Source organism: Tachyglossus aculeatus, chromosome X1, assembly GCF_015852505.1.
Source record: "Tachyglossus aculeatus isolate mTacAcu1 chromosome X1, mTacAcu1.pri, whole genome shotgun sequence".
In the NCBI taxonomy this organism is placed as follows: Eukaryota; Metazoa; Chordata; class Mammalia; order Monotremata; family Tachyglossidae; genus Tachyglossus; species Tachyglossus aculeatus.
The window spans coordinates 131,667,628-131,679,121 of NC_052101.1; the positions used below are offsets into that span (position 1 = coordinate 131,667,628).

General features: G+C 46.2%; 1 non-coding gene across 1 annotated transcript; it reads left to right on the forward strand.

Moving 5' to 3' along the window:
• The first annotated feature begins 5,333 nt into the window (after positions 1–5,333).
• On the forward strand, positions 5,334–5,471 carry LOC119920166. Its single transcript, XR_005447930.1, has one exon. It is a non-coding gene; the product is annotated as a small nucleolar RNA SNORA7 (small nucleolar RNA).
• The last annotated feature ends 6,023 nt before the right edge of the window (positions 5,472–11,494 follow it).

The following is an 11,494-nucleotide window of genomic DNA, read 5'->3' on the forward strand; positions in this document are numbered from 1 at the left end:
AGCGCTGGGGAGGTTACAAAGTGATCAGGTTGTCCCACAGGGGGCTCACAGTCTTGATCCCCATTTTACAGATGAGGTAACTGAGGCACAGAGAAGTTAAGTGACTTGCCCAATGTCACCCAGCTGACAATTGGCTGAGCCGGGATTTGAACCCATGACCTCTGACTCCAAAGCCCGGGCTCTTTCCACTGAGCCACGCTTCTCACTTAACAATGATAATAATCGTGGTATTTGTTAAGCACTTAATATGTGCCAGGCACTGTACTAAGCACTGCGTAGATACAAGATAATCAGGTTGGACACAGTCCCTGTCCCATATAGGACTCCCAGTCTCGATCCCTATTTTACAGATGAGACAGCTGAGGCCCAGAGAAGTTAACTGATTTGCCCAAGGTCACCCAGCAGACAAGTGGCGGAACCAGGATTAGAACCCAGGTCCTTCTGACTCTCAGGCCTGTATTCTATCTACCCACACACTTCATTCCTCTAAAGCTAACCTTCTCACCATAGCTTGATCTCATCTATCTCATCTAACAAGAGAAGCAGTGCGGCATTTGTTAAGCACTTACGATGTGCCAAACACCGTTCTAAGCACTGGGGGAGATACGAGGTCATCAGGTTGTCCCACGTGGGGCTCCCAGTCTTAATCCCCATTTTACAGATGAGGGAACTGAGGCCCAGAGAAATGAAGTGACTTCTTGCCCAAAAGTCCCACGGCTGCCAGTTGGCAGAGCCGGGATTTGAACCCATGACCTCTGACTCCAAAGCCCGGGCTCCTTTCACTGAGCCACGCTGCTTCTCAGAGAAACCGAAAGAAACCGCAGGTACAAATGAGAACGGGGCATTGTTGAAAAACTCATTTTTTATCGACTTCAGGCAGCATCCAAAATCTTGCCAAGCCTCTTTAGCTGTTCTGCCCCTGAGCAACGTGGCGTGGCGGAAAAGACCAAGAAGCTGGGAGTCAGGAGACCCAGATTCTAAATGGGAAGCGGTGTTATCCACTGGACAGAGGACGGGCCTTGGCGTCAGAAGGACCTGGGTTCTAATCTTGACTCTGCCACTTGTCTGCTGTGTGACCTTGGGGATAGTCACTTAACTTCACTCTGCCTCAGTTCCCTCTATCTGTAAAATGGTGATTACGACTGTGAGCCCCTTATGGGACGTGGACTGGGTCTAATCTGATTCCCTTCTATCTACCCCAGCACTTTGTACAATGCGTAGCAAGCACATAACAAATAACATGAGAGAAAAAATATAAAAATGAACCTAGTCCTCCACTAGCCTGCTGGGTGACCTTGGACAAGTCAATTCACCTCTCTGGGACTCAGTTTCACTAAGAGAAGCAGCATGGCTCAGTGGAAAGAGCCCGGGCTTTGGAGTCAGAGGTCAGGGGTCCAAATCCCGGCTCCGCCAACTGTCAGCTGTGTGACTTTGGGCAAGTCACTTCACTTCTCTGGGCCTCATTGACCTCATCTGTAAAATGGGGATTAAGACTGTGAGCCCCCCATGGGACAACCTGATCACCTTGTAACCTTCCCAGCACTTAGATAAACACTGGGATAGATAATTAGACTTGACACGGTCCCTGTCCCACATGAGGGTCACAGTCTTAATCCCCATTTTATAGATGAGGTAATTGAGGCATAGGCTTTGCACATAGTAAGCACTTAATAAATGCCATTATTATTATTATTATTATTATCTCTAAAATGGAAATAAGTTCCCTGTTCTCCCTTCCTCTTAGACAGTGAGTCCCACATGGGACAGGGATTGTGTCCAATCTTTCATTCAATTGTATTTATTGAGTGCTTACTGTGTGCTAGAGAAGCAGCATGGCTCAATGGAAAGAGCACGGGCTTGGGAGTCAGAGGTCATGGGTTCAAATCCCGGCTCCACCACTTATCGGCTGTGTGACTTCGGGCAAGTCACGTAACTTCTCTGTGCCTCAGTGACCTCATCTGTAAAATGGGGATGAAGACTGTGAGTCCCACGTGGGACAAACTGATCACTGTGTATCCTCCCCAGCACTTAGAACAGAGCTTTGCACGTAGTAAGCGCTTAACAAATGCTATTATTATTATTACTAAGCGCTTGGGAAGTGAAAATCAGCATCTGCCCCAGAGCTTGGCACATGGTATGTAGGTGTTTAATAAATATCCTAATTATGATCACTAAGACTTCATTTGCTGTTCATCAACTACTAGGCAAAGTACTCTGCTATAACTCCTAGAAGAATGATCTTCATAGGTGTCCTTTTCACAAGGCAACTCTTGGGCTAGAGGCATTGATTATTTAGTCAACCAATAGCAGAATCAGATATTTAATAATTCCAGCCAGCGAGGAAGCTTCTATACAGAGATTCCTGGAAAGGCATCTAGACAACCCAAGTCTCCCCATGGGAAGGCACCTGAGTCATCCTAGACTGACGGATACTTCTGAGTTTTTTTTTCCTTTTTTATGAAACTTGTTAAGTGATTACTATGTGTAGGTATTGTACTAAGCACTGGGATAGATACAAGATAATTAGATTTGACACGGTCCATGTCCCATATGAGGGTCACAGTCATTTTATAGGTGAGGTAATTGAGGCATACAGCAGTGAAGTGACTTGCCTAAGGTCATTCAGCGGACATGTGGGGAAGCCAGGATCGGAACACAGGTCCTTCTTACTCCCAGGCCCGGGCTCTATCCCCTAGGCCACACTGCTTCTCTGTAAGGGTTTATCGCCGTGGCTATCAATCAGAAATAATCCGTGGTAGAAAAATTCTCCAAGGGGCTAATTTTGTGGGAGTTATCTCGGGGGAGTCCCCCAAACCGCCAGCTCCTATCTAAAATTCTGGGCCAACCACCGCGAGCCTGCTCCAGGGAGAAGAGGGGAGGCAACACTGTCCCTCATCGGCCGACACAACTGTCACGGCAAAATGGGATCGGTCAGGATGGTGGGCTGGGCGAAGCCTTCTCGAGCAAGTCCACATCGCGTTCCCCAGGCAACAGCTGTGAAAGTGAATGTGACACGAGGTATCACCCTGCATTTAGTGTCCAGTGGCCTGAAAATGTTGTACTGCAGCGTAGGGCTTAGGTAAAGGGAGAAAATACGGTGACAGGAGACAGAAATGAAATATGAAAGGGCTGTTTAAAAAGAATGCGAGCTGACTTTATTCATCCAATACGGTCCCCATAAAGCCTTATCTTCAAAAGACACTACGGGAATTGATTTTTGACTCAATTTTCCATCAGTTGGGCACTAAAAGGCGGTCAATCAATTTATTTATGGAGCGCTGACTGCGTGCAAAGAACTGTAATAAACTCTGGAGAGAGAACAATTAAACAAAGTTGGTAGACAGGTTCCCTGGCCACGGTGAGCTTAAAGTTTAGAGTTACTGTCCTCAGTCGATGAGACCATAGCTGATTTCAGCAGGTTTTATTTTGAAGTAAGGAACACGGTCATTATTAGGAATGCAAATTGGAAAATCTTTTTTCTACACCTTCTCTGCATTTCAAGGAACTTAAGAAATGATCAATTAATGGTATTTTTTTATGGCATTTGTTCGGTGTTTACTATGTGCCAGGCACAGTTCTAAGCACTGGGTAGTCTCAAGATAAATCAGGTTGGACACAGTCCCTGTCCCACATGGGGTTCACAGTCTTCCTCCCCATTTTACAGATGAGGTAACTGAGGCCCAGAGAAGTGAAGTGACTTTTTCCAGGGTCAGATAGCAAATATGTGGCAGAGCCAAGACTGGAACCCAGGTCCTTCTGATTCCCAGGTCCGTGCTCTAGCCACTAAGTGATGCTTCTCACTGGGCCACTCTACTTCTCAGTGAGTTGGCATTTATTGAGTGCAGAGCACTGTACTAAGTGCTTAGGAGCACACAGTACAAAGGAGTAGGTCTGTCACTGTTTTAATGGTAATCACCAATGACAACGGTATTCGTTAAGTGCTTACTAGACGTCAAGCACTGTTCTAAGTGCTGAGGTAGGTAATAATGATGATGACATTTATTAAGCGCTTACTATGTGCAAAGCACTGTTCTAAGCACTAGGGAGGTTACAAGGTGATCAGGTTGTCCCACGGGGGCTCACATTTTACAGATGAGGTAACTGAAGCACAGAGAAGTGAAGTGACTTGCCCAGAGTCACACAGCTGACAATTGGCCAAGCCGGGATTTGAACCCGTGAACTCTGACTCCAAAGCCCGGGCTCTTTCCACTGAGCCACGCTGCTTCTACAAAGCAATCAGGTTAGACGCAGTCCCTGTCCCACAAGAGCTCACCATCCAAATAGGAGGGAGAATATGTACTGAATCCCCATTTTACAGATGAGGAAACTGAGGCACAGAGAAGCTAAGTGACTTGCCCAAGGTCACAAAACAGAACAGTGGCTGAACTGGGATTAGTATGCAGGTCCTCTAACTCCCAGAACAGAGCTCTTCCCACTAGACCATACCGCTAGTTTTCCTTCTGGAGAGGCTTAGTTGAGCTTCCTGCCTGGAGAAATATCCTGGAGTATCCAGAAGCAGCACGGCCTAATGGAAAGAGCCCTGGATTTTCATTTATTTATTTATTTATTATTTATTTGTTATTATTTACATATTTATTACTCTATTTATTTATTTATTTATTTTACTTGTACATTTCTATCCTATTTATTTTATTTTGTTGATATGTTTGGTTCTGTTCTCTGTCTCCCCCTTTTAGACTGTGAGCCCACTGTTGGGTAGGGACTGTCTCTATGTGTTGCCAATTTGTACTTCCCAAGTACTTAGTACAGTGCTCTGCACATAGTAAGCGCTCAATAAATACGATTGATTGATTGATTGATTGGATTGGCAGTCGTGGGACTCAGCTCTGTATCTGGCCTGCTGAGTGACCCTGGCCAAGTCACTTCACCTCTTTGGGTCTCAGTTTCCTCCTCTGTAAAATGATGTGAAAAATATCCACCTCTTCCGACCTCATCGGGACGTGGTGCGGGCAGAGGGACAGAAATGATGCGAAAGCACTCTGGAAAAATAAACAAGACGCCACAAAAAACAAGGTGTTATCATGAATAATCGAAACTGGAGCTGCCTGAAGAGTTCCCGCAGATTTGGAGAGGACGTGAGCCTCCGAGTCTCTCCAGGATTCAGATGGATATTTCTTCAAGCTGAAAGTTGCTATGGAAAACGCCACTTAGCATTTGTTCTATTTGCCTGCCGCCAGGAACACTGTGTCACTATATTCCCGCAAATATTGATTTTCTTCTCCTCAGAGGGACCGAGCAGAAGAAAAATCTGGTGAGCCCCTTCTTAGAGGGCCGGGGACCATGTCTAATTTTCACCAGTGTACTCTTTTCCACCCATCTCAGGATCGCACCTGGAGAGTTTCCAGTCCTCTACCAGTCTCGACTACAGGAGGGAGAGTCAAGCAGAGGCCTACCCATTCCGTTCCTAGCATGGCCAGGGGCTAGCGAGTGGCACACAATCTGCTACAAGTCAAAACTCACCAGTGCTGGGCAGCAGCGGTGTGAGAGAGACAACAGACAAGCCCACAACCTTGGTATTTTTACCAAGAAAACCCTATGGATTCGTTACCAGAACGATGGCGTCGATTTGGGTCGGAGATGTCTCGACGGCATAAGACAAGACTCTTTCCCGGTGCTTATCACAGTGCTCTGCATGAATATTATCTCTCCTAGGGGCACGGAATTAACTGTGGATTTATAAGTGGCATCACGCGCGTGAGAGAAAGGAGGCAGCTGATGCAGCATCAGTGGAGGGTTTCAAAAATCAGGGTGTTGAGTCTGACGGAGTTTGTCGGAACAAAAGGCAGAACTGTTTTGGGTCAAGGTGGCTTTAGGGGCTGAGAAGAGTGGAGGCAGTGTGGCTCAGTGGAAAGCACATGGGATTAGGAGGCAGGAGACTCGGGGACTAGTCCCTGATCTGCCACTTGCCTGCTGTGTGGCCCTGGGCAAGTCACTTCACCTCTCTGGGCCTCAGTTTTCTCATCTATAAAATAGTGATAAGATTTCTACCACCATCCCTCCTTCCCCCTTAGACTGTGAGTCCCGTGCAGCAACAGGGAGTGGGTCTTATCCGATTATCCGATTATCTTTTACCTACGCCGGGGCTGGCCTGAGAGTAAGTACTTAATAAATGTCCTAAAAAACGCATGGTTGGGCCCGTTTTTCGAGCCTGAGTTTTTGCTAGCGCCTAGATCTTTATGAAGAATTTGCATCTGCAGTCCCCCAAAGGTAATGCTTCATTTTAAGTATCCCCAGGCTCATCAATTTCATCAGTTTAGGAAGAAAGGAAGAAAAGAGCAACTTTTGCAGTTCCCCGATCTGATCTGTAAGTCATTTCTGAATATGTAATTTTGTTTCATGCATACTTTCCTCCTTGCTTACAATTCAGTCTGAAATTATTAGTTCCAATGTGTTGAACGTACCATGAAATGACGGGGTTTTTTTGTGCTGTTATTTGTCTGTTTTCAGATCAGTTTTTGACGTGGGCTCTATAAATCCCTTTTTTCTCTAACTCCACCGGGATTGCTTTCCAAGGATTTTGACTGTGAGTCCCATGTAGGACAGGAACTGTGCCCAACCTCATTATCTTATATCTAGCCCAGTACTTAATACAGTGCCTGGCACATAACAAAAACTTAAAAAAATACCATTATTATTATTATTAAGTTTCAGACTGACCCAAAGTGCAAGTTTAGCACTGGGATTTGCTCCCTTTTTTCAACTCTCCCTCCGTCCCACAACACTTATGTTGACACCTGTCTACTTGTTTTGTTTTGTTGTCTGTCTCCCCCTTCTAGACTGTGAGCCCATTGTTGGGTAGGGACCGTCTCTGTATGTTGTCAATTTGTACTTCCCAAGCGCTTAGTACAGTGCTCTGCACACAGTAAGTGCTCAATAAAGACAATTGAATGAATGAAGGAACTTAATAATAATAATGGTATTTGTTAAGCGCTTACTATGTGCAAAGCACTGTTCTAAGCACTGGGGAGGTTACAGGGTGATCAGGTTGTCCCACGGGGGGCTCACAGTTTTAATCCCCATTTTACAGATGAGGTAACTGAAGCACAGAGAAGTTAAGTGACTTGCCTTAGCTATGTCCACATCCGTAATTTCTTTATTTCTATTAATGTCTGTCTTCCCCTCTAGACTCATTGTGGGCATGGAATGTGTCCGTTTATAGTTATATCTTTCTCTCCAAAGCGCTTAGTACAGTGCTCCGCACAGAGTAAGCCCTCAATAAATACGACCGCTTGATCGATTGACTGCCCCCTTCCATTGGTGATCCCAATCAGATCCTGCGTCTGCCCAGGCTCCCTCAACAGAAGCCTCAGGGTCTCCTCACTCAGTCGTCCTTATGGCCCTTGCAAAGTCACTTTCTACGGGAATCAATCAATCAATCAATCAATCAATCCTATTTACTGAGCGCTTACTGTGTGCAGAGCACTGTACTAAGCGCTTGGGAAGTACAAGTTGGCAACATATAGAGACGGTCCCTACGGGAAGCCTTCCAGGATCACCCCACACCACCCAGAGTGGTCTAGTGCATAGAGCATGGCCTTGGAAGCAGAGGACCCGGGTTCTATTCCAGCTCTACCACTTTCCTCATCTGTAAAATGGGAATTCCAGCCCTGTTCTCTCTCAATCCATCAATCAATCAATTGTATTTATTGAGTGCTTACTGTGTGCAGAGCACTGTACTAAGCGCTTGGGAAGTACGAGTCAGACTCTCCTACTTAGACTGCGAACCCCATGTTGGGTGGGAAGTATATCTGACCAGCTTATCGTGTATCTGCCCCAGTGCTTAGTACAGTGCTTGGTACATAGTAAGTGCTTAGCAGACAGCACAATCTGGCTCAGTGGAGAAGAGCACGGGCTTTGGAGTCAGAGGTCATGGCTTCAAACCCCCGCTCTGCCAATTGTGAGCTGTGTGACTTTGGGCAAGTCACTTAACTTCTCTGTGCCTCAGTTACCTCATCTGTAAAATGGGGATTGAGACTGTGAGCCCCACGTGGGACAACCTGATCACCTTGTAATCTCCCCAGCGCTTACAGCAGTGCTTTGCACATAGTAAGCGCTTAATAAATGCCATTATTATTATTATTATTATTATTATTATTATTAACTGCCCTGACTTCTTTGTTTTTTCCGTGAGGAAACTGATGGAGCCAGTCAGATTGAACTCATCACACATTACTGACTTGGCTCTTCCAGGCACTGGGGACAGATCTGGAGTTCTGCCGACTGAAGTCGGGTTCCAACCCGTATCGTGCAGCCCAAACGCAGCCTAATATTTCCGTGAGCAATTCCAGTCTGACAGCTATCACAGAGGTCTGTCATTTCCTAGGCAACGCACTGTCCAAAGATGCAGTGATTGACACAGAGCTCGAAAGAGCCAAAGACCCAATCTGTCCTTTGGCAGGCTGTAAAACAGAATGTGCCTCCACCTTCCACAGCCCCCATGGCATTAAATTTCTGGAAAATATATATCTATATTGTCAGTAATGCATAATTTTGGATGAGAAACTGGGCTATCTGAACCTGGTGTACCGATATTTGAGGAATTTCATCAGTGGCTCATATTTAAGTGATCGCCACCCCCCCCGCCCCCTGAGCTTGCACTTGGATTTGGACTCTTTATTCATCACAACCCAGCACCCATGTCCAGATACATAATTTAACGCCTGTCTTCCCCTCTAAACTGTAAGCTCCTTGTGGGCAGAGAATGTGTCTACCGACTCTGTTGTATTGTACTCTCCCAAGCGCTTACTACAGTGCTCTGCACACAGTACAGTCCCTCTAGACTGTAAGCAAGTTGTGGGCAGGGAACACGTCTGTCTATCGTTATATTGTATACACCCAAGCACTTAACACAGTGCTGTGCACACAGTGAATGAACAATAAGCGCTCGACATATACCACTGGTTGATAGAAGCCACACTTTGTGTCTGTAAGATTGCTCACCCCTTTCAGAGTTTCATTTCCCTTCCACTTTGTTTGAAAGCAGCCGCTATTTCTCATCTTTGTCATCCTGCCTATTTTTAGGGCGCAACTTTGGGGAGCTTGGCAAAATGCCTCACCTGGTGGATAAAGCGCACGATGGGCTAATACTGTAACATCTGTTTTCTCCTTCAGCAAACGGACTGATATTCATCTGAGCTACTGCAGTGTCGCTTTGCCAGTGGTTGATACCATCACATTGTCTAGAAAGAGTCCATTTGTTCCTGTAAATGATTCATTTTTTAACACTATTCAGCATTCACTAGGTGTCCACCAGTGGTAGATACAATCTAAGCGCTGGCATCGATACAGATTGATCGGATGGGCCAGAACCCCGGTCCCATTTGGGGCTCGAGGCCTAAGAGGGAGGGGGAACAGATATTATCGTCGCCACTTGAAGATGAGGAAACTGAGGTTCAGTGATTTGCCTCAGGTCACACTCTAGTCCAGTTGGCAGAGCTGGGATTTGAGTCCCAGGTCTTTTTATTCCCAATCCCACGCTCTTTCCAATAGGTCACACCACGTTAGCTCCTCGAGGGCAGGGATCGCGTCTACCAACTCTATCATTTCGTCGTCTCCCAAGCATATTTATTGAGTGCTTACAGGGTGCCGAGCACTGTATTAAGCATTTGGGAGAGTACAGCATAAGAGAGTTGGTAGACATGCTCCCTTCCCGCAACGAGCTTACAGTCTAAAAGATCGATTGAAAGCAGCGTGGCTTAGTGGGAAAAGCCCGGGCTTGGGAGCCAGAGGTCGTGGGTTCTAATCCCGGCTCTGCCACTTGTCAGCTCCGTCACCTTGGGCAAGTCACTTGATTTCTCTGTGCCTCAGTTACCTCATCTGTATAATGGGGATGAAGACTGTGGAGCCCCACATGCGACAACCTGATTACCTTGCATCTACCCCAGCGCTTAGAACGGTGCTTGGCACATATTACGTGTTTAACAAATACCAACATTAATATTATTATTATTATTCCAGTCAAGACATGCTCAGCCAGTGTGGAACGTACTTTGCTGCCCCTCTAATTGGAGCTAATAACTTTGGGACATCAAATATGAAACCTTTATAGTCAGTGATAAAAGTTGGATCATCAAAGAAATGGAGATTTTGACCTGCTAAATTTTGCTTCAAATTATTGGAAGAGGAACAAGACTGGACTCTACCTAGTGACAAATTAGGTTGCCTAGCCCACATAGGTGGTGAGGTTCCCATCATTCCCGCGGTGGGAATGAGTGGTGCTTCGGGAAAAACAAACCCCGTCTTCCCTGTGCCGTTCTCCTTCTGGGTTGTTTTTGTTCCATTGCATTTGTTTGTGCGTTTTCCTTGACTCGGCTTTACGTGAACAAAATCCACACCAGACACATACCACCTTTGAGCCTTTTCCCCCCAATCAGAGCAGTAATAATAATAATAATAATAATGGTATTTGTTAAGCGCTTACTATGTACCAAGCACTGTTCTGAGCACTGGGGTAGATACAAGGTAATCAGATTGTCCCACGTGGGGCTCACAGTCTTAATCCCCATTGTACAGATGAGGGAACTGAGGCACAGAGACATAAAATGACTTGCCCAAGGTCACACAGCAGACAGGTTGCGGAGCCGGGATTAGAACCCATGACCTCTGACTCCCAAGCTGGTGCTCTTCCCACTAAGCCATGTAGTCATAGTATTTAATATTGATTGATTGATTGATTTAATATGCACTTACTACGTGCAGAACACTGTAGTAAGAACCGGGAGAAAATCCACAGGTGGGAATTAGACACGAATGCCTGTCCGTCGGGGGGCTCGCCATCTAAGAGCCAACACTGAGCCCGATTTTCAGTCCACCCCCGAGTCGATAAATTCTTACTTTCCCTCCCTAAACTCAGTCATAATGGGGTCTGGTGAGGACAAGGTATCGATGCCTCGGGTTTGCTATAGCTCTTTCAAAAAGGGAGGTTACCATCTCAGAATGTGCACAGTAGATGCTAAAACACTGGCAGAGATAAAAGCCTCCCGATGTACTTTGCTAAAGTGTTATTTCTTTAGAGAAGACAAGCGGAGGGGCGGAGGGGTGAGAGGAATTGATTGGGAGCCAGGAGATGAATCTGTTTTCTCGTTCCAGTCTCCCCCACCGCCCCGCCGCCCCTCACCTCCCCCTCCACCAATCTCATTCAGTGAAGACATCGCCGACTATATGAGCCTCAGTTTCCTTGAAGGTGTAGGAAAGTGTGCCAGGTTTGCTAAAGATGCACTTTGGGCAGCCTCTTGATTCCACAGTTAAGAACCACGCACATTGGTTTTTCAGTTGCGATCAATCTGGACAATTCCAGCCCTTCCCAAATTTTGCCACTACTGCTGTAGCCGGTTGGTAAATACAAACGCAGAGCAAACCGAGCATGACGAGAAAGCACTAAGTGTGCTAGCTAGATCCCCGGGACTAAATATTTGGAAATGCGGAAACATTTAGCTCCAACGCAGCTCAATTTCCATGGGCCCAACTTCATTTC